This window comes from Adiantum capillus-veneris, chromosome 21 (assembly GCF_014529385.1).
Source record: "Adiantum capillus-veneris isolate H3 chromosome 21, ASM1452938v2, whole genome shotgun sequence".
Taxonomy (NCBI): Eukaryota; Viridiplantae; Streptophyta; class Polypodiopsida; order Polypodiales; family Pteridaceae; genus Adiantum; species Adiantum capillus-veneris.
The window spans coordinates 105,815,346-105,837,773 of NC_140951.1; the positions used below are offsets into that span (position 1 = coordinate 105,815,346).

The 22,428-nt window shown below is 40.7% G+C and overlaps 1 protein-coding gene across 1 annotated transcript in view; it reads left to right on the top strand.

The window, feature by feature from the left end:
* LOC147431474 (uncharacterized) overlaps positions 1-16,304 on the top strand; it is a 69,478-nt gene extending 53,174 nt beyond the window's left edge. The window contains exon 2 of the transcript XR_015185702.1: positions 15,937-16,304. The gene's annotated coding sequence lies outside the window, so the exon portion shown is untranslated. The remainder of the gene's footprint in view (positions 1-15,936) is intronic.
* Positions 16,305-22,428: the final 6,124 nt, after the last annotated feature.

The window sequence follows — 22,428 nt, forward strand, 5'->3', positions numbered from 1 at the left end:
TGGACCTTGAATGTAAACCCCTCATCTACGACATATCGTGGGTTTAATGTTTTTCGATGGAGCCTAGCATCTTGGAGACATGGTGCACTTGCTTCTCCTCATGTTTCAATGGAGCCTACCTTGGACAAATGGTGGAGCATCCTTCTCTCCATGTTTCAATGGACCCTAGCTTAGACAAGTGGTGGACCTTTGCTTCTCTCTATGTTTCAATAGAGTTAGCTTGGACAAGTGGTGGACCTTGGAACCAAACCCCCATGTAAAACCTATCATGGTCACTCCAAGTAGTAAGAAAGAATAACCTTTAAGATGTAGCCTTATAGGTTGGACAAGTGGTGGACCTTAACACCCATATTCTTAGTAAAAGTGGTGAATCTTGAGACCAAACCACTCAGCTACTAGCAATAATAGCTTGGACAAGTGGTGGACCTTGAATGTAAACCCCTCATCTACGAAATATCGTGGGTTTAATGTATTTCGATGGAGCCTAGCATCTTGGAGACATGGTGCAGCTTGCTTCTCGTCATGTTTCAATGGAGCCTATCTTGGACAAATGGTGGAGCATCCTTCTCTCCATGTTTCAATGGACCCTAGCTTGGACAAGTGGTGGACCTTTGTTTCTCTCTATGTTTCAATAGAGTTAGCTTGGACAAGTGGTGGACCTTGGAACCAAACCCCCATGTAAAACCTATCATGGTCACTCCAAGTGGTAATAAAGAATAACCTTTAAGATGTAGCCTTATAGGTTGGACAAGTGGTGGACCTTAACACGCGCATATTCTTAATATAATGACATAGAGTGGAAAAGTGGTGAATCTTGAGACCAAACCACTCAGGCTACTAGCAATAATAGCTTGGACAAGTGGTGGACCTTGAATGTAAACCCCTCATCTACGACATATCGTGGGTTTAATGTTTTTCGATGGAGCCTAGCATCTTGGAGACATGGTGCACCTTGCTTCTCCTCATGTTTCAATGGAGCCTATCTTGGACAAATGGTGGAGCATCCTTCTCTCCATGTTTCAATGGACCCTAGCTTAGACAAAGGGTGGACCTTTGCTTCTCTCTATGTTTCAATAGAGTTAGCTTGGACAAGTGGTGGACCTTGGAACCAAACCCCCATGTAAAACCTATCATGGTCACTCCAAGTGGTAAGAAAGAATAACCTTTAAGATGTAGCCTTATAGGTTGGACAAGTGGTGGACCTTAACACCCACATATTCTTAGTAAAAGTGGTGAATCTTGAGACCAAACCACTCAGGCTACTAGCAATAATAGCTTGGACAAGTGGTGGACCTTGAATGTAAACCCCTCATCTACGAAATATCGTGGGTTTAATGTATTTCGATGGAGCCTAGCATCTTGGAGACATGGTGCAGCTTGCTTCTCGTCATGTTTCAATGGAGCCTATCTTGGACAAATGGTGGAGCATCCTTCTCTCCATGTTTCAATGGACCCTAGCTTGGACAAGTGGTGGACCTTTGTTTCTCTCTATGTTTCAATAGAGTTAGCTTGGACAAGTGGTGGACCTTGGAACCAAACCCCCATGTAAAACCTATCATGGTCACTCCAAGTGGTAATAAAGAATAACCTTTAAGATGTAGCCTTATAGGTTGGACAAGTGGTGGACCTTAACAGCGCATATTCTTAATATAATGACATAGAGTGGAAAAGTGGTGAATCTTGAGACCAAACCACTCAGGCTACTAGCAATAATAGCTTGGACAAGTGGTGGACCTTGAATGTAAACCCCTCATCTACGACATATCGTGGGTTTAATGTTTTTCGATGGAGCCTAGCATCTTGGAGACATGGTGCACCTTGCTTCTCCTCATGTTTCAATGGAGCCTACCTTGGACAAATGGTGGAGCATCCTTCTCTCCATGTTTCAATGGACCCTAGCTTAGACAAAGGGTGGACCTTTGCTTCTCTCTATGTTTCAATAGAGTTAGCTTGGACAAGTGGTGGACCTTGGAACCAAACCCCCATGTAAAACCTATCATGGTCACTCCAAGTAGTAAGAAAGAATAACCTTTAAGATGTAGCCTTATAGGTTGGACAAGTGGTGGACCTTAACACCCACATATTCTTAATAAAAGTGGTGAATCTTGAGACCAAACCACTCAGGCTACTAGCAATAATAGCTTGGACAAGTGGTGGACCTTGAATGTAAACCCCTCATCTACGAAATATCGTGGGTTTAATGTATTTCGATGGAGCCTAGCATCTTGGAGACATGGTGCAGCTTGCTTCTCGTCATGTTTCAATGGAGCCTATCTTGGACAAATGGTGGAGCATCCTTCTCTCCATGTTTCAATGGACCCTAGCTTGGACAAGTGGTGGACCTTTGTTTCTCTCTATGTTTCAATAGAGTTAGCTTGGACAAGTGGTGGACCTTGGAACCAAACCCCCATGTAAAACCTATCATGGTCACTCCAAGTGGTAATAAAGAATAACCTTTAAGATGTAGCCTTATAGGTTGGACAAGTGGTGGACCTTAACACGCGCATATTCTTAATATAATGACATAGAGTGGAAAAGTGGTGAATCTTGAGACCAAACCACTCAGGCTACTACCAATAATAGCTTGGACAAGTGTTGGACCTTGAATGTAAACCCCTCATCTACGACATATCGTGGGTTTAATGTTTTTCGATGGAGCCTAGCATCTTGGAGACATGGTGCACCTTGATTCTCCTCATGTTTCAATGGAGCCTACCTTGGACAAATGGTGGAGCATCCTTCTCTCCATGTTTCAATGGACCCTAGCTTAGACAAGGGGTGGACCTTTGCTTCTCTCTATGTTTCAATAGAGTTAGCTTGGACAAGTGGTGGACCTTGGAACCAAACCCCCATGTAAAACCTATCATGGTCACTCCAAGTATAAGAAAGAATAACCTTTAAGATGTAGCCTTATAGGTGGACAAGTGGTGGACCTTAACACCCACATATTCTTAATAAAAGTGGTGAATCTTGAGACCAAACCACTCAGCTACTAGCAATAATAGCTAGGGATAACCATTAAGAAATAGTCTTTCAAGGGGTGAGAAAGAATAACCATTAACATATAGTCTTATAGGTTGGACAAGTGGTGGACCTTAACACCCAAATATTCTTAATATAATGACAGAGAGTGGAAAAGTGGTGAATCTTGAGAGCAAACCACTCATGCTACTAGCGATAATAGGTTGGACAAATTGTTGATCTTGAATGTAAACTCCCCATGTACAAAATAACGTGGGTTTAAGGTATTTCGATGGAGGCTAGCATCTTGGAGATATGGTGCAGCTTGCTTCTCTTCATGTTTCAATGGAGTCTATCTTGGACAAATGGTGGAGCATCCTTCTCTCCATGTTTCAATAGACCCTAGCTTAGACAAGTGGTGGACCTTTGCTTCTCTCTATGTTTCAATAGAGTTAGCTTGGACAAGTGGTGGACCTTGGAACCAAACCCCCATGTAAAACCTTTCATGGTCACTCCAAGTGGTCAGAAAGAATAACCATTAAGATATAGTCTTATAGGTTGGACAAGTGGTGGACCTTAATACCCAAATATTCTTAATATAATGACACAGAGTGAAAAAGTGGTGAATCTTGAGACCAAACCCCTCATGCTACTAGCGTTAATAGGTTGGACAACTGGTGGACCTTGAATGTAAACCTTCCATGTTTCAATAGAGTTAGCTTCGACAAATGGTGGAGCATCCTTCTCTCCATGTTTCAATGGAGCTTAGCTTGGACAAGTGGTGGACCTTTTGCTTCTCTCTATGAGAAGAATAAAGTTAGCTTGGATAAGGGGTGGACCTTGGAACCAAACCCCTATGTAAAACATATCATGGACATTTCAAGTGGTGAGAAAGAATACCCTTTAAGATATACCCTTATAGGTTGGACAAGTGGTTGACCTTAACACCTAGATATTCTTTATATAATGACATAGAGTGGAAAAGTGGTGAATCTTGAGACAAAACCACTCATGCTACTAGGGATAATAGCTTGGAAAAGTGACTGGCCTTGACGTTAAACCCCACATGTAAACAATATCGTGGGTTTAAGGTATTTCAATGGATCCTAGAATCTTGGAGACATGGTGCAACTTGCTTCTTTTCATGTTTCAATGAAGCCTATCTTCCACCAATGGGGGATCATCCTTCTCTAAATGTCTCAGTGGAGCCTAGCTTGAACAAGTGGTGGACCTTTGCTTCTCTCTATGTTTTCATAGAGTTATCTTGGACAAGTGGTGGACCTTGAAACCAAACCCCCATGTAAAACATATCATGGTCATTCCAAGTGGTAAGAAATGATACCCTTTAAGATCTAGCCTTATAGGTTGGACAAGTGGTCGACCTTAAAACCTAGATCTTCATAATATAACGACATAGAGTGAAAAAGTGGTAAATCTTGAGACCAAACCACTCATGCTACTAAGAATAATAGGTTGGACAAGTGGTGGACCTTGAATGTAAACCCCCATGTAACAAATATCTGGGTTTAAGGTATTTCAATGGAGCCTACATCTTGGAGACATGGTGCAGATTGCTTCCCTTCATGTTTCAATGGAGCCTATCTTGGACAAATGGTGGAGCATCCTTCTCTCCATGTTTCAATGGAGCCTAGCTTGGACAAGTGGTGGACCTTTGCTTCTCTCTATGTTTCAATAGAGTTAGCTTGGACAAGTGGTGGGCCTTGGAACCAAACTCCCATGTAAAACCTATCTTGGTAACTCCAAGTGGTGAGAAAGAATAAAGTTTAAGATATAGCCTTATAGGTTGGACAAGTGGTGGACCTTAGCACCCAGATATTCTTAATAGAATGACATAGAGTGGAAAAATGGTGAATCTTGAGACCAAACCACTCATGCTACTAGAGATAATAGGTTGGACAAGTGGTGGACCTTGAATGTAAACCCCCCATGTTCAAAATATCATGGGTTTGAGGTATTTCAATGGAGCCTAGCATCTTGGAGACATGGTGTAGCTTGCTTCTCTTCATGTTTCAATGGAGCGTATCTTGGACAAATGGTGGAGCATCCTTCTCTCCATGTTTCAATGGACCCTAGCTTGGACAAGTGGTGGACCTTTGATTCTCTCTATGTTTCAATAGAGTTAGCTTGGACAAGTGGTGGACCTTGAAACAAAACCCCATGTAAAACCTATGCTGGTCACTCCAAGTGGTGAGAAAGAATAACCCTTAAGATATAGCCTTATAGGTTGGACAAGTGGTGGACCTTAACACCCAAATATTCTTAATATAATGACATAGAGTGAAAAAGTGGTGAATCTTGAGACCAAACCACTCATGCTACTAGCGTTAATAGGTTGGACAAGTGGTGGACTTGAATGTAAACCCCCCATGTTTCAATAGAGTTAGCTTCGACAAATGGTAGAGGATCCTTCTTCTCCATGTTTCAATGGAGCCTAGCTTGGACAAGTGGTGGACCTTTGTTTCTCTCTATGTTTCAATAGAGTTAGCTTGGACAAGTGGTGGACCTTGGAGCCAAACCCCATGTAAAACATATCATGGACATTTCAAGTGGTGAGAAAGAATACCCTTTAAGATATACCCTTATAGGTTGGACAAGTGGTCGACCTTAACACCCAGATCTTCTTAACGTAATGACATAGAGTGGAAAAGTGGTGAATCTTGAGACCAAACCACTCATGCTACTAGAGATAATAGGTTGGACAAGTGGTGGACCTTGAATGTAAACTCCCCATGTACAAAATATCGTGGGTTTAAGGTATTTCAATGGATCTTAGCATCTTGGAGACATGGTGCAGCTTGCTTCTCTTCATGTTTCAATGGAGCCTATCTTGGAAAAATGGTGGAGCATCCTTCTCTCCATGTTTCAATGGACCCTAGCTTAGACAAGTGGTGGACCTTTGCTTCTCTCTATGTTTCAATAGAGTTAGCTTGGACAAGTGGTGGAACTTGGAACCAAACCCCCATGTAAAACCTATCATGGTCATTCCAAGTGGTGAGAAAGAATACCCTTTAAGATATAGCCTTATAGGTTGGACAAGTGGTGGACCTTAACACCCAGATCTTCTTAATATAATGACATAGAGTGAAAAGTGGTGAATCTTGACATCAAACCACTCATGCTACTAGTGATAATAGGTTGGACAAGTGGTGGACCTTGAATGTAAACCCCCCATGTACGAAATATCATGGGTTTAAGATATTTCAATGGAGCCTAGCATTTTGGAGACATGGTGCAGCTTGCTTCTCTTCATGTTTCAATCAAACCTGGCTTGGACAAATGGTGGAGCATCCTTCTCTCCATGTTTCAATGGAGCCTAGCTTGGACAAGTGGTGGACCTTTGATTCTCTCTATGTTTCAATAGAGTTAGCTTGGACAAGTGGTGGACCTTGGAACCATACCCCTATGTAAAACCCATCATGTGCATTCCAAGTGGTGGTAAATAATACCATTTAAGATATTGCCTTATAGGTTGGACAAGTGGTGGACCTTAACACCCAGATCTTCTTAATATAATGACATAGAGTGGAAAAGTGGTGAATCTTGAGACCAAACCACTCATGCTACTAGGGATAATAGGTTGGACAAGTGGTGGACCTTGAATTTAAACCCCACATATACAAAATATCATGGGTTTAAGGTATTTCAATGGAGCCTAGCATCTCAAAGACATGGTGCATCTTGCTTCTCTTCATGTTTCAATGGAGCCTATTTTGGACAAATGGTGGAGCATCCTTCTCTCCATGTTTCAATGGACCCTAGATTGGACAAGTGGTGGACCTTTGCTTCTCTCTATGTTTCAATATAGTTAGCCTATATTAGACAATTAGTAGACCTCGAATCTCTCCATGTTGTCTAGAGCTGAGCTTGGACAAGTGGTGGACCTTACTTCTCCCTTCCCTTAGTTTACTAGCTTAAATGATCACTATGTATACTTGCTTAGATCTAGCTTGAACAAGTGGTGGAACTTGTATTCACACAAACTTAATCCATTACAAAAAAGTATATGTTAAAATAACATTTGGTTTTTTTTGTTTCAGGAAAGATGGCTCCAAAAAAACAGGTTGCAAGGGTTGCTGTCTCAGTTGACTATACTTGCAATGATCTTAGGAAATGGTATTTGGACATACATGGTATAGAGGGTGCACAATTTCATAAGGTGCATCTATTTATTGCCAAAAAGGAGAATGACAGCTTGTTTGAAGATGTTGGACAAGTTGTGGAAGCATCTGTCTCTGTAGTTGATAGTCATCCAGAGGTGGAATGCATTGACATTCTAGTTCCAATGAATCTAGAATTTCAACTATCTCCAGGAGCATATGCATTGGAGCGCATGTCTAGAAACAAAGAAGAGACAATGTTTTCTCGAGGATGGAAGTTTGCAGAATCAAATCCAAATATCACAGCAGATCAACTTCAAAGCTCCATCATTGCCACACTACAACGAAAAAAGGTGAAAGCTTCACGACCACCATCCACAAAGAAGCAAGCAAAAGTGCAGAAAGTAGAAGCTAAGCGAACTAGTTCCATTTTGGATGTAGACAAGGCATCTTTGGCATCCTCATCAACAGAGGGTTCAATGTCAAAGATGAGAATTGTGGATCCAGATGTTTTAGAAGCTGAGGCCATGAAAGGACAAGAAAAAGATACAGGTGGAATGAATAAGTACATAAATTATTTTCCTTTCCAATATAGGGAATTTGATATCCCTATTCAAAATTGTTGGCTTGCTCCTGATCACTATAATGCACGTATTATGGATAAAAAACACGCTGAAAGTGTGTTATTTGGATTTTCACGGAGTACGACCAAGCCTGCAGCATGTGCATATTTGATGCCTGTTCGAAATGCAAAATCAAAGAAGGGGACTCCTTTGGCAGTAGAAGAGGTAGAGGAGCAAAAAATTAAAGATTATCATTATTGGATTCTTGATGGGCAGCATTCAATCTATGCTGCAAAAGTTTTGCTTCACAATGAACAAAACAACAAAGAGATCTTTGAAAGACTGATTAGCGTGTATAAATTTAGAAAGGCTCGCATTGTTGTGAATGCTCCTCCATTTGTTGCAACTGCTATATCTGCCATTGCAAATGAGGAGGCTCAGGCATTGTATGTCAAGCAACCTTACAGCCAAATATTGAGACATTTACGGAGTCAATGGATCTTCTCAGGACGACCACCAAAGGCAGCAAGTGGAATTGCAGAGGGACATGCATCTCGTGCCGGATGGGATGTAAGTTATTTTCTTTGTCTTTTTGATAGTGTTTAATTAACAAATCTTGCTCAATAGTTTAATTATTTCTCTATTTCTTTTTAGGCTTTTCTTCGATTGGCAAGAATGAGTGCAGCAGCAAGTTGGATTGCTAAACAGGCACACATGGTCACGTACTCTGATTTAGTTTATGATTGCTGGATAGAAATCATTGAAAATCTAGAAGAGGAGAATAAGAAACCCCCAACAACTGTATTTAGATACCTTTGTGGCCTTGAGGAATCAGAGGTAAAGACTATTCAAGAAGAGATTAGAGATGAGAAGATTTTACTGTCAAAGAGTGCAAAGGATGGTGATGCAACTGACATGTATGATCGAATCAAGCAGTTGAAGCAAGACAAATTGATTCAAGATGCACTTCTTGAAGGCTTCAACAATTTGAATGAGTCTTCACCATGTAAAGACTGGAGGAGGTGGTCAAAATGTATAACATCAATGATGTTGTTTATAAAACAATTTTAATGCTATGCGAGGAATGGATCAGATCTAGTTTGACGCGTGGAACAAAGAAAATGGCTTTTCCAGATGGAGCAATAAAATACATGCAATGGGCAATTCACCTTCAAAAGGAGAAAACTGAGCCTAGAGATTTGCCATGGTCAATCTATGTGGTGAGCCTACAAATGGAAGGCAATCTCTACTTGATGCGCCACTTCAATAATAAAGTGCCTATTGGCTTATGTGTTTTAGATATGACAAAAAACGTTGGAGGCAATTTGAAGTGGAGTGAGGAGACATTTAACAATGCTTTGGATGGGATCTTGGCTATTGCTGGAGGGTCAACAGATCCTGGATTTGTCTTTCTTGCATTTGTGATTTCACTAACTTCACAAAATTGCAATGTGCCTTTGACGCCATGGGAGATAATCTGAGCTACCATTGTTGTGTGCATTGCATCACTTTCCATCAGCTCCTTGCAAAGGAGCAATTCAATTCCTAACAGTTATTGCCTTCTTGGGACAAGGCAATGCATTTGAAGACCTGAGAAGAAGATCAGAGGAACATCCCATGCCAATTGATTGTTCACTTCTTCAAGTAGCAGATAACGATATGTCAGATTTGCAATATTTGGAGGCCAAAAAAAGAGCTTTGGTCAAGCACTACATTCGTACATATTGTTTTGAAGACCGCAAGCTTGTTGATGTTTTTGGTGATGGCTCCTTGGTTGCACAAGAAGGAATACAACAGAAAAAGAAGTTATCTGCTTAATTGATAGTGTGGAGGAGGCAAAAAGCGTGGAGACCATGCTGCTAGACTTTGTTAAGTCTCATGAAGATATAGAAAAATGGGCTGGACTTCAACAATCCACTTCGCAATCAGGCGACATTGTGCCTGTTACAGAGGAGTGCTCTCCACAAAGAGAAGAAGAACAACAACAACACCATCCTCTGTCAATGGAGGACTTTTTGGAAAGGAGACACGTATGTTTTGAGTTTCTTGTGCATGTTAGTGTTTCTTGTTACTGATTTGATACTCTTAATGTTAGATTTTGCTTTATATAGTATTGATTGAGTTTGTATTTTTTATCTCAAGCATTCAAGGTTTGAATGTAAATAGTAAATTACTTGAGTTTTTGAATGGTGGATCTGTAGACTAAAACATAACATTTAATACTCACAAAGACTTAATTACTTAAGAGCTTGAACTCAATAAGTTTTGGACCTTTTATCAATACCCCCTTGATATGATACATTAGATCGTAGCATGGTTAAATGGTGATGCTTCATAATTGAACCTAGCTTAGACAGGTGCTGGAGCCTAAATTTAAACTAACCTTGCTAGAAGGGAGCTTATGTTTGGACTTTGAGAGACTAGCATAAGTAATCAATTAGAGCATAGATTAGACATGTGTGTGGTGGCCGGCCTTAGAGACCAAAATCTTAATGAGCTTGGAAAGGTATTTAAGTACTGCAATTTACTTAGTTTTAGTACTCATTAAATGCATAGCTTGACAAAAGGTGGACCTTACATGGATCCTAATTTCAAGAGGTGTGGTAGACCTCAAAACAAGCTCATATAGCTTGGACATGTGGTAGACCTTGCATGAAGACTAGTTTAGTCAAGTGTGTACACCTTGTAACCAACACCCATTTGTTATATTAGCTTGGACAAGTGGTGGACCTTGCTTTTATGTTTCAATGGAGCATAATTTGGACAGGTGGTAGACCTTGTTTCTCTCCATGCTTCAATGGAGAGAAACTTTAGCTTGGACAAGTGGTGGACCTTGTTTTTATGTTATTAAAGGGCATATTTCGGACAAGTGGTAGACATAGTTTCTCTCCATGGTTCAATGGAACCCACCTTAGACAAGTGAAGTACCTTGAAACCAAACCCCCATAATACAACCTACTAAATAGGTTGGAAAATTGGGGGATATGAAACCATCCATGATAGAGCATAGTATAGGTGAAAACGTAGTGGTCCTTATATCAATTACCCATGCATAGCTTGGACAAGTGGTGGACCTTGATTCTCTCTATGTTTCAATGGATCCTATCTTGGACTAGAGATATATCTTACTTAGTTCCATGCTTCAATGGATTGTAGCTTGGATAAGGAGTGGAACTTCAAACAAAACTCCACATCATAGCATATATTAACAATTCATGGGTTTTATAGAGATTGTCTTGCCTATTTTGGAGAGTTGGTACACCTTTATTCTCCATTCTTCAATGGATCTGAGGTTGGACAAGCGGAGCTGGAGAAGTGGTCAACCTTAAAATGAAACCTCCCATGCTACAACCCATCATAGATCGTATATGTAGTGGACCTTGAAACTCTTTTATGTCCCTAGCTTAGAGAAGCATTGCACTCTTGATTATCTCCATACATGAAGGCAAGGTTGGACAAGTGGTGGACCTTCAAACCAGAATCTCTATGCAATAATAGGCAAGTGGTGGAGCTTGTTTTCTCCATGTTCCAATGGAGCCTAGCTTAGACAAACAATGGAGCTTGCTTCTCTCCATGTTTCAATGGATCCTAGCTTAGAAAAGTGGTGGAGCTTTTGCTTCTCTCCATGTTCCAATGGACCATAGCTTAGACAAGTGGTAGACCTTGAAAAACAACCCCCCGTATACAACATATTATGGGGTTTTCATGTTTCAATGGCTCCTAGCTTGGACAAATGGTAGAGCTTGCTTCTCTTTATGTTTCAATGGATCCAATCTTAGCCAAGTGGTGGACCTTGAAACAAGAATCCCCCCCCCCCCCCCATGTACAACGTATTATGGGTTTTGAAAGCACTGGGAGTAATAGCTTTGATAAGTGGTGGACCTTGCTTCTCTCCATGCTTCAATGGAGCCGAGGTTGGACACATGTTGGAGAGAAGATGGTTGCCCATGAAATAAGACCATGCATGCTATAATCAATCATATGTTTGTACACATGGTGACCTTGCAATTGTTTTATATGCCTAACTTGGACAAGTGGAGGACCCTTGATTACCTCCAGATATCAACAACAAGCCAAGTTGGACAAGTGTAGTACCACCAAACCAGAATCTATATGCTACAATAGAGTATAGGTAGGACACGCGATGAACCTTGATATCAAACCATCCATGCTACTAGAGATGATAGGTTTCACATGTGGTGGAACCTTGTATCAATGTTCTATGTGTAGTTTTTGACTAGTGATAGACCTTGAAACTAATCCCTCTAGGCTACAAGAAAAAAAGAGATGGATGAGGAGGCTAGACTACTTTTGTTGCATCAATGCATCCCATGTTACCACATATACTATAGGGTTCATGGATAAGTGTTCGATCTTGTGTCAATGCTCCATGTCTAGCTTGGACAAGTGGTGGACCTTGGTTCTCTCTATGCTTCAAATGGGCAATAGATTGGAGACACAGTGGCCTTTTTTTTCCCAATGATTTTATTTTTTGGAAACCTTGGAGGCACCATTAAGAGGCACTCAAGTCTTCCATACAATGGACCTATTGGACTATAAAATAATGATATCTTTCTTTGATATTGTCATTATTTTATGCATAATATTTTCTTCTTTTTGCAGACACAAAGGAGTTAAGTGATATAAAAACTAGATGTATTTCACACTATGATTGGCATGAAGATCCTTTTGGGACACCAACTTTTCCTATTCCCAAAGATGTAATTTTCCATATTAACGGTGTGGATTTTGAAGTGCGACTTTCATGTATTGAAGGAGCTGGTTATGGGCTATTTGTGCATACTACCCTGGAAAGTGGTTTGACTATTCTAAACTATGGAGGGCATAAGTATAGATTTCAAGACTGGAAAAAGATATGCAAAATATTTCCAAGAGCTTATAAATATTCTCTTCTAGAGGATCCAAACATAGAAGAAGAGGAAGATCAATCATACATTATTGGTTGTGTAGAAGAAGGAAACGTGTCGGGCTATATAAATAGTTCTCACAGTACAAATGTCTGTCCCAACGTACGCTATACATTTGATCCAAATTTGCCACCTTGGCATAAATGCACCTCTTCACACATCAAGTCAGAAGAATATGGCCATGTATGCATTGAGACTATTTGTCAAGTTGAAGCAGGAGAAGAGTTGTTTGCTGACTATAACTTTACTTGACATTGTAAAGTATTGTACATGGATGGAAATCTCAAGTACAATTATAACATTTGATTATTGTTTTTAGTTTATGCTCAACGAGAATCTAGAGTGCTCTTATGCTTTGTGTGTTGTCTAACATTTGACTACCTTGGCCATAGAATCTTGATTCTACTCTAGATTTTGTGATAAATCTTACCAAAATTTAATCAATGTCCTAGGTTGGACAAGTGGTGGGGCTTCAAACATTACTGTCTTAAACAAGTGGAGTTATCTTACTTGAATAGAGTGGTGGCCTTTGAATCCAAATCTAAGCCAAATCTCTAATAATTTTCTTGTAGTCTAGGTTGGACATTTGGTGGACCTTGTATCCATGTTTCCTCAACAAGGGTGGCTTTTTAGTTTTCACTTTAAGTACTCATCTTTAATAAAGTGTAGGATGGAAAATGTTGAGTTAGTAGATTGTATTTTAGACAAGTGGTGTTTGGTGTAGCAATGCTAAAATGGTTGCAAGGATTCTAACAACGACTTTACCTTAAATAAATTTCTTACTAGGAGTTCTACATAATAAATATGGTGAATAAAATTCTAGTGGTTTTGAGATACCATTTGTGTGTGTGTTTTCTTAGATTCACAAACTGAGATGGATAATGCTCCTATGGTTCAGTCAACAACTATAGAATCCATAGATTCTATGGTTTCTAAAGTGCCCAAGATGGATGATATTTCTATACTAGAGTCTAGTGTTGTGCAACTTGAGCAAGCTTCCAATAATGAGAACCAAGAAATCGATGCTTCAAAAATGCAACATACATCAAAAGAGACTGAAAAGTCCACTCACGAGCTATTGCCAATTGGTACTACGTCATGTAGCGTAGATGTTGAGAAATCCATGCTTACAATTATATTGGATTTAAATGGTCTATTGTTGAAACGTTCCCCTCAACCATCCTCACACCACAACTCAGTGCAAATGGATTCAAAAAGATATATTATACTCAGGCCAGGTTGCATCCAATTCTTGAAGACTATTTTACAAAGGTTTAATGTTGCAATTTGGTCGACAGCTACTAGGAATAATGTGTATCAAATCCTTGTAGCACTAAACAACTTAGCTGAGGGTGAAAGCATGTATTGGAGGTATCACTTTTTTACTTTTTAGTGGTATCCTTAATAAAAAGTGGGGACTGGTAAAAATCTTATAAACATGCTCAAAAATTTTTAGAGGTTATAGTTTTAGATTCTATGTTAAAAACTCTATCCAGTGATATATAGCATGGCCACTAGTTTTACATTTGAAACATGCAAATGTGGATTTTAATGTGCTACCAAGGGACTATCTAAGACACCATTTTTGGCCCCACCAATACATGCTTTGGCCCAGTTTGAGGGGAAGTTGTGTGGATATGTCATCCTTAGTAAATATTGGATTCATTATTCATTGTACTCATCTAGTCCAAACCCCAAGGGGAGGGTTGTTGGAAATTGTGCTTTGTACTAGCCTATGTGGGTGGGAGTGATTTCTAGTCTACGAGGATTGCTTAGATGGCCTAGGGCACATGTGAATGAATAGGTGGACGGTGATGTGGAGGGTTGTACTAGTCTTGTACTACACCCTAGCTCTATAAGAGCACTCTTATAAACCATTTTCAAGTTCAATTCAAGTTAGTTTATGTTTGTCTACACTCTAATCTCTAGTGTCATTAAGCGTCTGATTAGTATGCTATTATCATGAATGCCTCTCTCTTTCTCTCTCACACACACATACACCCTAACCTATCAATTAGTATCATAGCCTTAGAGAGATTAGTACCTTCTAATCGCATTAGATTCTTAGTCAAGTATGCCTAAATCAAAATTAGTGGTTCATTAGTTAATATGGGCATGTTCTTGGGTCCTTCCCCTTGAGCTACTCTCTTGACTAGTATAAGGACTAATGTTTAATCAATGGTTGTCATTAGATTCTTATTACTTTACAATTAGTGCAATTTTTGCATATTTTGATCCCTCCATTACTCTCGTCAAACCCACAATTGACTTACCACTTGCGCGTGAAAGAAGTGCGTAGCAAGACCTGTCATTTGAGCTCTTAAGCACTAACTCTGGACCATTTTTGTTTGATCCTATTCATTCTCAAAGTGGGAATGTTTGCTCTCTGGTTTTTGTAGGTACAAAAGGTTTAATAGTGTATGTTTTGGAGTGAGAGACATCAAGGCTCATGGCTTTAGTGGTAGAAAGAAAACACCTTTATTAATGTGTGTGTGTGAGGTTGAGGGGTCAAATCCTTGAATATGCTATTTTTAGTGTAAGAACAAAGCATTTTCAAGTTGAGCTCGTTGGCGGAATCCAAAGCTCATTGGAAAGTGAACTACATTGTTTTATCAGGCCTGGCCAAACTGAAGTGACCAGAAGGAAATTTGCCAATTGCACCTAACAATCATTGGTCATTCAATTTGAGTGTCCACTATGCAACCAAACGCGTTGGCCGAATGAGAAAAGGGCAATATCTTTGAGCAACAGTTTTGATCGGCCATCTCCAACCTTTTGAGCGAACGCGAGTCCAGGTGGGAATGAGTTTGAATTGGACCAGTCGGATCCAACTTAGGACGAATCCCATGTGCAAGCTGCCTTCAAAGGTCAAGTACTCTCAAACCCCTTTGCCTAGGGCCAATTCCCATAGCACATAAAATTTACCAAAGAAGTCCTAAAGCAAGGGCAGTTTCCCATAGGTAGACAAGGAAACCTTTTGGGGTAATTTTTTTGGATTTACAGATTATTAGAGCTTTTGGGAAATGTGAGGGCACCAAGAGAAACTATCTTTTGAGATTGAAGTAGCTTCAAAGTGGTCAAATGTGTCTTTAAGGTAAATTTCTTACTCTCTACCTTGCAATAAGATGAACACATCTAAGCACAATACTTTTTTTGCAATCTATGTGTATATATGTCTATACATTTATCATCAATGGGGTGACATTTTGATTATGCTATTGTACGAGTTCAGACACTGGCTTTAGAGAGTCTCCTAGTGCTAAGACCTCTCCAACGCACAATGAGGAATTTGCCTTCAAGGGAAGGAGTCTTTGCTTCACCAATTATTTTTGCATTAGGTTTCTCATATTTTGCTTTTTTCAGCAGATCTTCTGAAGAGGAGAGGACACCAAACCATGGTGGTAGTAGTACCAAGTTGATGCGGATAATAGAGTCGAAAGACAAAAATGAAGAAGGTGAGAGCTGCATAGTTTACAGGTGTACTCTGAAGACTTAGAGTGGATATTGGATTTAGTCTTCATCTAGTCCAAACCCCAAGGGCAGGGTTATTGGGAATTGTGCTTTATACTAGCCTACGTGGGTGGAAATGATCTCTAGTCTACTAGGATTATGTAGGTGGCCTAGGGCAAATGTGAATGCTTAGGTGGACGGTGAGGTGGAGGGTTGTACTATCTTTGTACTACGACCTAGCTTCTATGTATAAGAGCACTCTTGTAAACCATTTTCAAGTTCAATTCAAGCTAGTTTATGTTTGTCTACACCCTACTCTAATCTCTACTGTAATTAAGCTTCTCATTAGCATGCTATTAGCATGAAAGTCTCTCTCTCTCTCTCTCTCTCTCTCTCATCCACCCGAACCACACGTGGTTGATCTCTATTATTCATCGCAAGAATTCCCTCAAGACTCTGTACACAAGGAGATTTTGCTTTTGTACTATATTTTCAAAGAAGAATTTGCTAATTGAAATGTGTACATTTACACTTTTCCATGAACTCATACGCAAAGCTAGATGTTTTGAGCTTCTTATGGAGATTATTGAAAGCATCATTAAAGATATCACTATTTCAAGCTCGATCACCTTCATAAGATCATACAATTTTGAGAAGCTTGGGTGCCAAAAAGGTGAAGATACAAGATGCCTCTAATTGACAAAACCAAATTGATTGAGGCCTTTGATATTTACACTGAGTTGAACTAGGAGCACGGTGGCATGTTTGCTACTCGAGAGAAGGAATCACAATATATGTACCCTCAATGAAATGACATTTGTAATGGCTGTCATCTAGTAGGAGTGTTACACTTGTCAAAGTTTGATTGTAAGGCCCAAAAAATTTTATGGCACTCTGAAGAACATGGGGGGGTGCCCAAACTGCCACGAGCTTACATGGCTTAACTCTTGTCCTACCCAGCCACTCAAAGCACATTTTTGCCTTTTGGAAAAAGAAGCTCCACCCTTTTCTGCAAGTTATACCTATTGTAGCAACTCCAAATGAAAAACCTTTGCAACCTGGCTTGCTTGTGTGATAAACATCTATGTATCCTTTCTTACATAATGTCACTTCTCCATCCGGCTCCTTCACCTCCTTGAAGTGCTCAAGGGACAAGTCTGGTGTCTCTTTGGTCCTACATTCATTGTGTGTGGCGATAAGCACATTGTTTCCGTCTAGAATTAGGGTAGGGCCGTCAGGGTTAAGATTGTTTTCAGCACAGTAAGGTCTACAATTAAAACATATCTGTAGACTCAAATCATACACTTTACATACACAAGGTTCTGATTTTAGGAACAAGAATCTCCCCCCCCCAACCCACCCACCCACCCACGCACCCTGATTGCTGGCATAGGCAATCCCATGCACCCACCCTCACCCTCCAAGAACTTTTGCACAGACTCCTTACATTGCAAGACACCTCTATTTGGGTGTGTATGTAAGGTTGAGGGGTCAAACCATTGAATACTCTATTTTTGGTGTAAGAACAAAGCCTTTGTATTCACACTTCAAACCATTTAAAACAAAAAATTCAAAAAGTCTTCTACACTGGGCCTCACCCGAAGAGTGTATTCCCATTGACAACAAGGGTGCATTTCTAGCCAAATCTGGCACACCCTCACCATATTGTTCATCAAAAAGCCATTAAGATACAAAATGAGAATCCTATGTTGAATCAATGGGCTTTTTATCGTGTCGCAAGTGAATGGAGGAAAATGGACCGCTTACACATACAAGACCTAGAATGCTAAGTTCCAAATAATTGCTATGTCAACCCTTTCGTTCTTCTTGTCAGTCAAAAATTTAGCTGTGAGACAACATTTTTCCAATGAAAGCATATATGCAGATGCAAACACAAGAATCAAATTTAAATCTACAATTAAAACATATATGTAGACTCAAATCATATTACATACACAAGGTTCTAAATTTTAGAACAAGATGCAAGGCACTTTTTGAACGACAAAAAAAATATTTATATTCATTTCAAAAGCCATCAAAACTATAATCTTTACAAGTGCTAGATTCAGGATCAAAACTTGACATATTCTGCATCTCCTCACTGTCTACGTGCATGTCCTCTAATGGGTTCCTTTGTGCCTCATCAAAGGCTTGATGCAAGTGTGTTAACCCTCACATACACCCTATCACCGTCGATGGGCGCATATTCAAACCACGGGTGTTAGTAGTTCAAGGGTGGAGTCCATTGCATGGGCCAGATGGCCATACCGGATTGTTAGGAGACCATGGACGGCCACATGACTCACAAGTGTGTAGCCCGACACACCGCATGCTTTTGGAAATGGTTTCCCAATTGTATTTAAAGAACCCCCCGTCATGTTTTTGAGGACGAAAACATGACATAGACAGTGGGAAACACTTGGGTTTGGTCGTGTGGACGGGAAGGAATAAAACATATCACGAGGGGGCAGGAACGTGACATAAATAATAGGAAACACCTGTGTCAACAGGCAAGCTCATTGTCAACGAGTGCTAGCTCAGTTGATAGAGCAAGAGCCTCTTGTGTCCAAGGTCTTGGGTTCAAACCTCCTTGACAACTCCTGTGACATGAAGCCCTTAGGAGCTGTTCCCATAGTCCATATGATGGGTTGGCCACCCTTAACCAGCTGGGATGCTCCACCTCACGGAGTCGGGTGTGTGAGTTGTAATTTCAAGTTCCTACTCTCTCAAACAAAAAGAAAAAAAGAGGCAAGCTCATAAATACGATCGTAAGTTAGTCATAGTGCTCCTGAGTCATGTATCTTCTTCTCCATGCTTCTTCACGGAGCGCTCAACTCAAGGGTTTCTTTACCACGCCCCACATATCACTGGTATCAGAGCAGGCGTTACAATTTGGGAGCAGGAGAATGAAGGGCAAGGAGGCAATGAACACGCTATCGGATCTGCTGCTTGCATGGTGTTCTCCACGGCGCACTGTTGAAGAGAAACCATTTTGAATGCAAAGATTCGAGCGCTTGAAGCAGGTCATCCACAAAGCTCAAGCTGCTCGTGAGGGGAAAACGGTTGAAGTAGGCACCCTCTGCTCGCAAATCCAAAACAGTATCACTCAGAAGGGTTTTTGTAATGCATTCGCATTGCCATGCCCATCGTTTTGCTGGTCACCATGGCCATTGGGTCTCATTGTCTCTACCAATAGGGAGTAATCAGCAAAAGGATGACAGACATAGAAGAGATGGCTAGCATGGACGTGCTTTGCAGTAACAAAACAGACACTTTGACCGTGTTTCCATTAATATACAGGGACTACAATATGGCTCAAACCATCTGCAGCAGTATATTCAAGGGTATGTTCACAAAAAATTCCCTTCAAAGACACCTCTGTCCTTGTGGGCAGCACCCTCACATAATTCATGGAGGCTCTCTGCACTCTCGAAGACCCTTTAAAGCAGGCCTCCAACCAGGACCAAGACCTTGGGCTACAAAAAGCAACTTGTGCCACAAAAACGTTGCGTCTCCCAATCCGGTCTGAAATCATATCAGTTGCCCCATCCAAAGGCTTGCATATAGGTCCGATTACAACATCATGAGAGTGTATCGGTGTCTTTGCTCTCAGCTTTGGAACTTGTGCCATGTTCCCCATGAGAAACTCCTTCCACTCTTGAGATGGCCTAGAGAGCCACCATACATCAAAATCCCTGGAGTCTCCAGCGGGAAGCTTCCTCCCATGCAAAACCTCCAAATCCACTTCGAACTCCAAAACAGAGATGACATCTTGGACACACCGTCCGAGTTTGTAATGTAGCGGCCACTCATATGCATGGTGGATCGAGTTACATGCATAAAAGGGAATGGATAAGTAGAGTTTAGCATAAATGGGAGTCAAAAAGGGAAGGACTCGAGTCAAGATCAAGACTCAAGAGGTCTAGACTCTAGACTCTACATGTTGGCCCATGGTGCCAATTGAATGTCAACCGGCTCTGCATAGTCCATTTGATCCAAAAAATCATCTTCGAGTGCTAGTGTCTCAATCTCTCCCTCTGCATCTATCTGTGTCTCTGGGATAGGATCATCCTCTGCAAGTACCCACTCCACAAAATCATCACTTTGGTCTGACTTGGAAAGCATCTTCAAATTTGATGAGATATATATGAGATCATTGGCTCTCTGCACATCAAGACGATTCCTCTTCTTTGAGGCTACATGAGCATATACACTCCAAAGTTGCTTGGAGCAACTCGTCGTACATGCTTGGCTAAGAATGCGAATAGCCAAATCCTATAAATCGCCCAATCTCGCTCCAAACTCCTCCCACCAAAGAGCACTCCCCATTCCAAAGGGAGATGCTTGTGCATCAGGCATGTGACGAATTTCTCCCTTTCCATTCTTGTAGACATTGATTTACCTCCGAATCTCGGTCCTTTTCTTTGGGTCGGGCACAAGGTGCGCAAGGATGGTTTGCCAATCATTCATCACCTCTTTCACTATGAGAGATCGTGGTGTTTATCGCAGGCCATTACCGCAAAACAAGAGAGAGGAATTGAAAATGAGGAGAGAGAAATCCTTTTGTTGTTCAAGCGGCATTTTATCGCCTGTATTACCACGTGCATTTTTGCGAATATTGCAGTGCCCATTACCGCTAAAGCCATAGAACTCCTTTCCCCTCCCTCTCCCCCCGCGGGTTACCATTTAAATCCAATACAACTCAAAAATGTATTTACACACTACAGCTCCTACACTCTCCAGAATGCTTGCTCACTTCACTTAATCTCTCTTTCACTCTAAAAATTCTATACATAAATCATTGAACTCACAACAAAACCATTACAAATACTATTCATAAGCACATAACGAAACATTTGCAAATTAATCATATACTACACCAAGTGAAAGAATGGAGAGTTTTATTAATTCTCATCTTGTATAAGATCTCTACAAGCACTAGGATCCATATTTAGACCCATAGTATTCAAATCAATAAACAAGTTTAGAGATTCTTCCTCCTCTTCATCACCTCCTGTAGAATCATCATCGCTTTCTCCCTCTTCCTCCTCCTCAAGATGACTATTTGCAAGGCTTGGCTGACCTTCTTCAACTTCTACTACATTTTTCTTTGCATCTTGTGGTGATGGTATGATGGGATCAATTGCTGGCTCAATGTCCATCTCTGCAAAGATGATCTACCCCGCGGTGTGATTGGAATGACATACCAAAGTCTTCTTTGATATATACATGGCACATAAAAGACCTGTACGTCACACACAAACAATAAGCTGATATACATATATTAAATTTTTAATTTAAGTTAATTGCACATAGCCTAAATTACCTGCTCGCAACTACTAGGATACACCAAGTTGTCAGTTTCTCCCCAATGGAATTGGGTGGAATCCACCATAATGAGCCCATTTTTATGTCTTTTGACCTCACCCACAAACCATCGGCACTCAAAGAGGAATTTGTGAAAAGATCTGAAATCCACTTTGATTATTCTCTCTATAGTACCACAATATCTGACCTCATCTGTTGTTGTGTCAAAGTTTCCCATCACGCCACAATCATTAGTGGTCCGATGCTCATCTATCCTACGGGTGCGAAAATGTCGGCCTTCGGACCAAATGGAGTTGAAAATGAGACCCTACAATCACAATGCATAAGAGGTCACATCGCATTTCATTAAGTGATTTGCATACATGCATACATAACATATACACACTCACCTTGCGCAAGCATCCTCGCGCATACTCCCATTCCTTAGGGCTTATTTGTTCTCCTTGTTCTTTGGCATTGGTCATGGCATTATGGATCCACTCTACTTGAATCAAATCAGGATATTTTGTAAGCTCTTTAGGAAAAGGAGGTGCACGTCTACCTCCATGGGACCTCTTCCATGCATCTCTATCCCTTTCTCTAGCTGCGCGGGCTTCCAAGTACATATTGACCCATTTGGTCATGATAGTGGCATTGAGTAAACAGTAGTTGTTGACTATGGCATGAAACTCTCTATCCATGACCAAGAGTGAGCCTTTTCCACTGGGAATGGTTGAGTGCTTCCTCGGATCCTCTTCTTCACTCCACAGACGAGGCAATGATGGATCCACTGTGATGAGATACTGTGAGACATACACAAATGCCTCTTGCACCACCCAACCTTCTGCCATGCTCGCCTGAAAACATTAAAACCACATATTTTTTATTAGTAACTCCATAGCGTATAAATTCTATCTATATTGTATTGATTTTGCATACCTCCGGTTGTGACCTCAATCTAACAAAATCCTTGAAAGTCTTCAAGAATCTCTCCAAGAAGAACATCTATCTAGAGTGAACCACCTCACAAATGGCAATCTCCTCAACAATGTGAAGCAATAGGTGTATTTGGCTAACAAGGATTGTACGTGGGAATACATC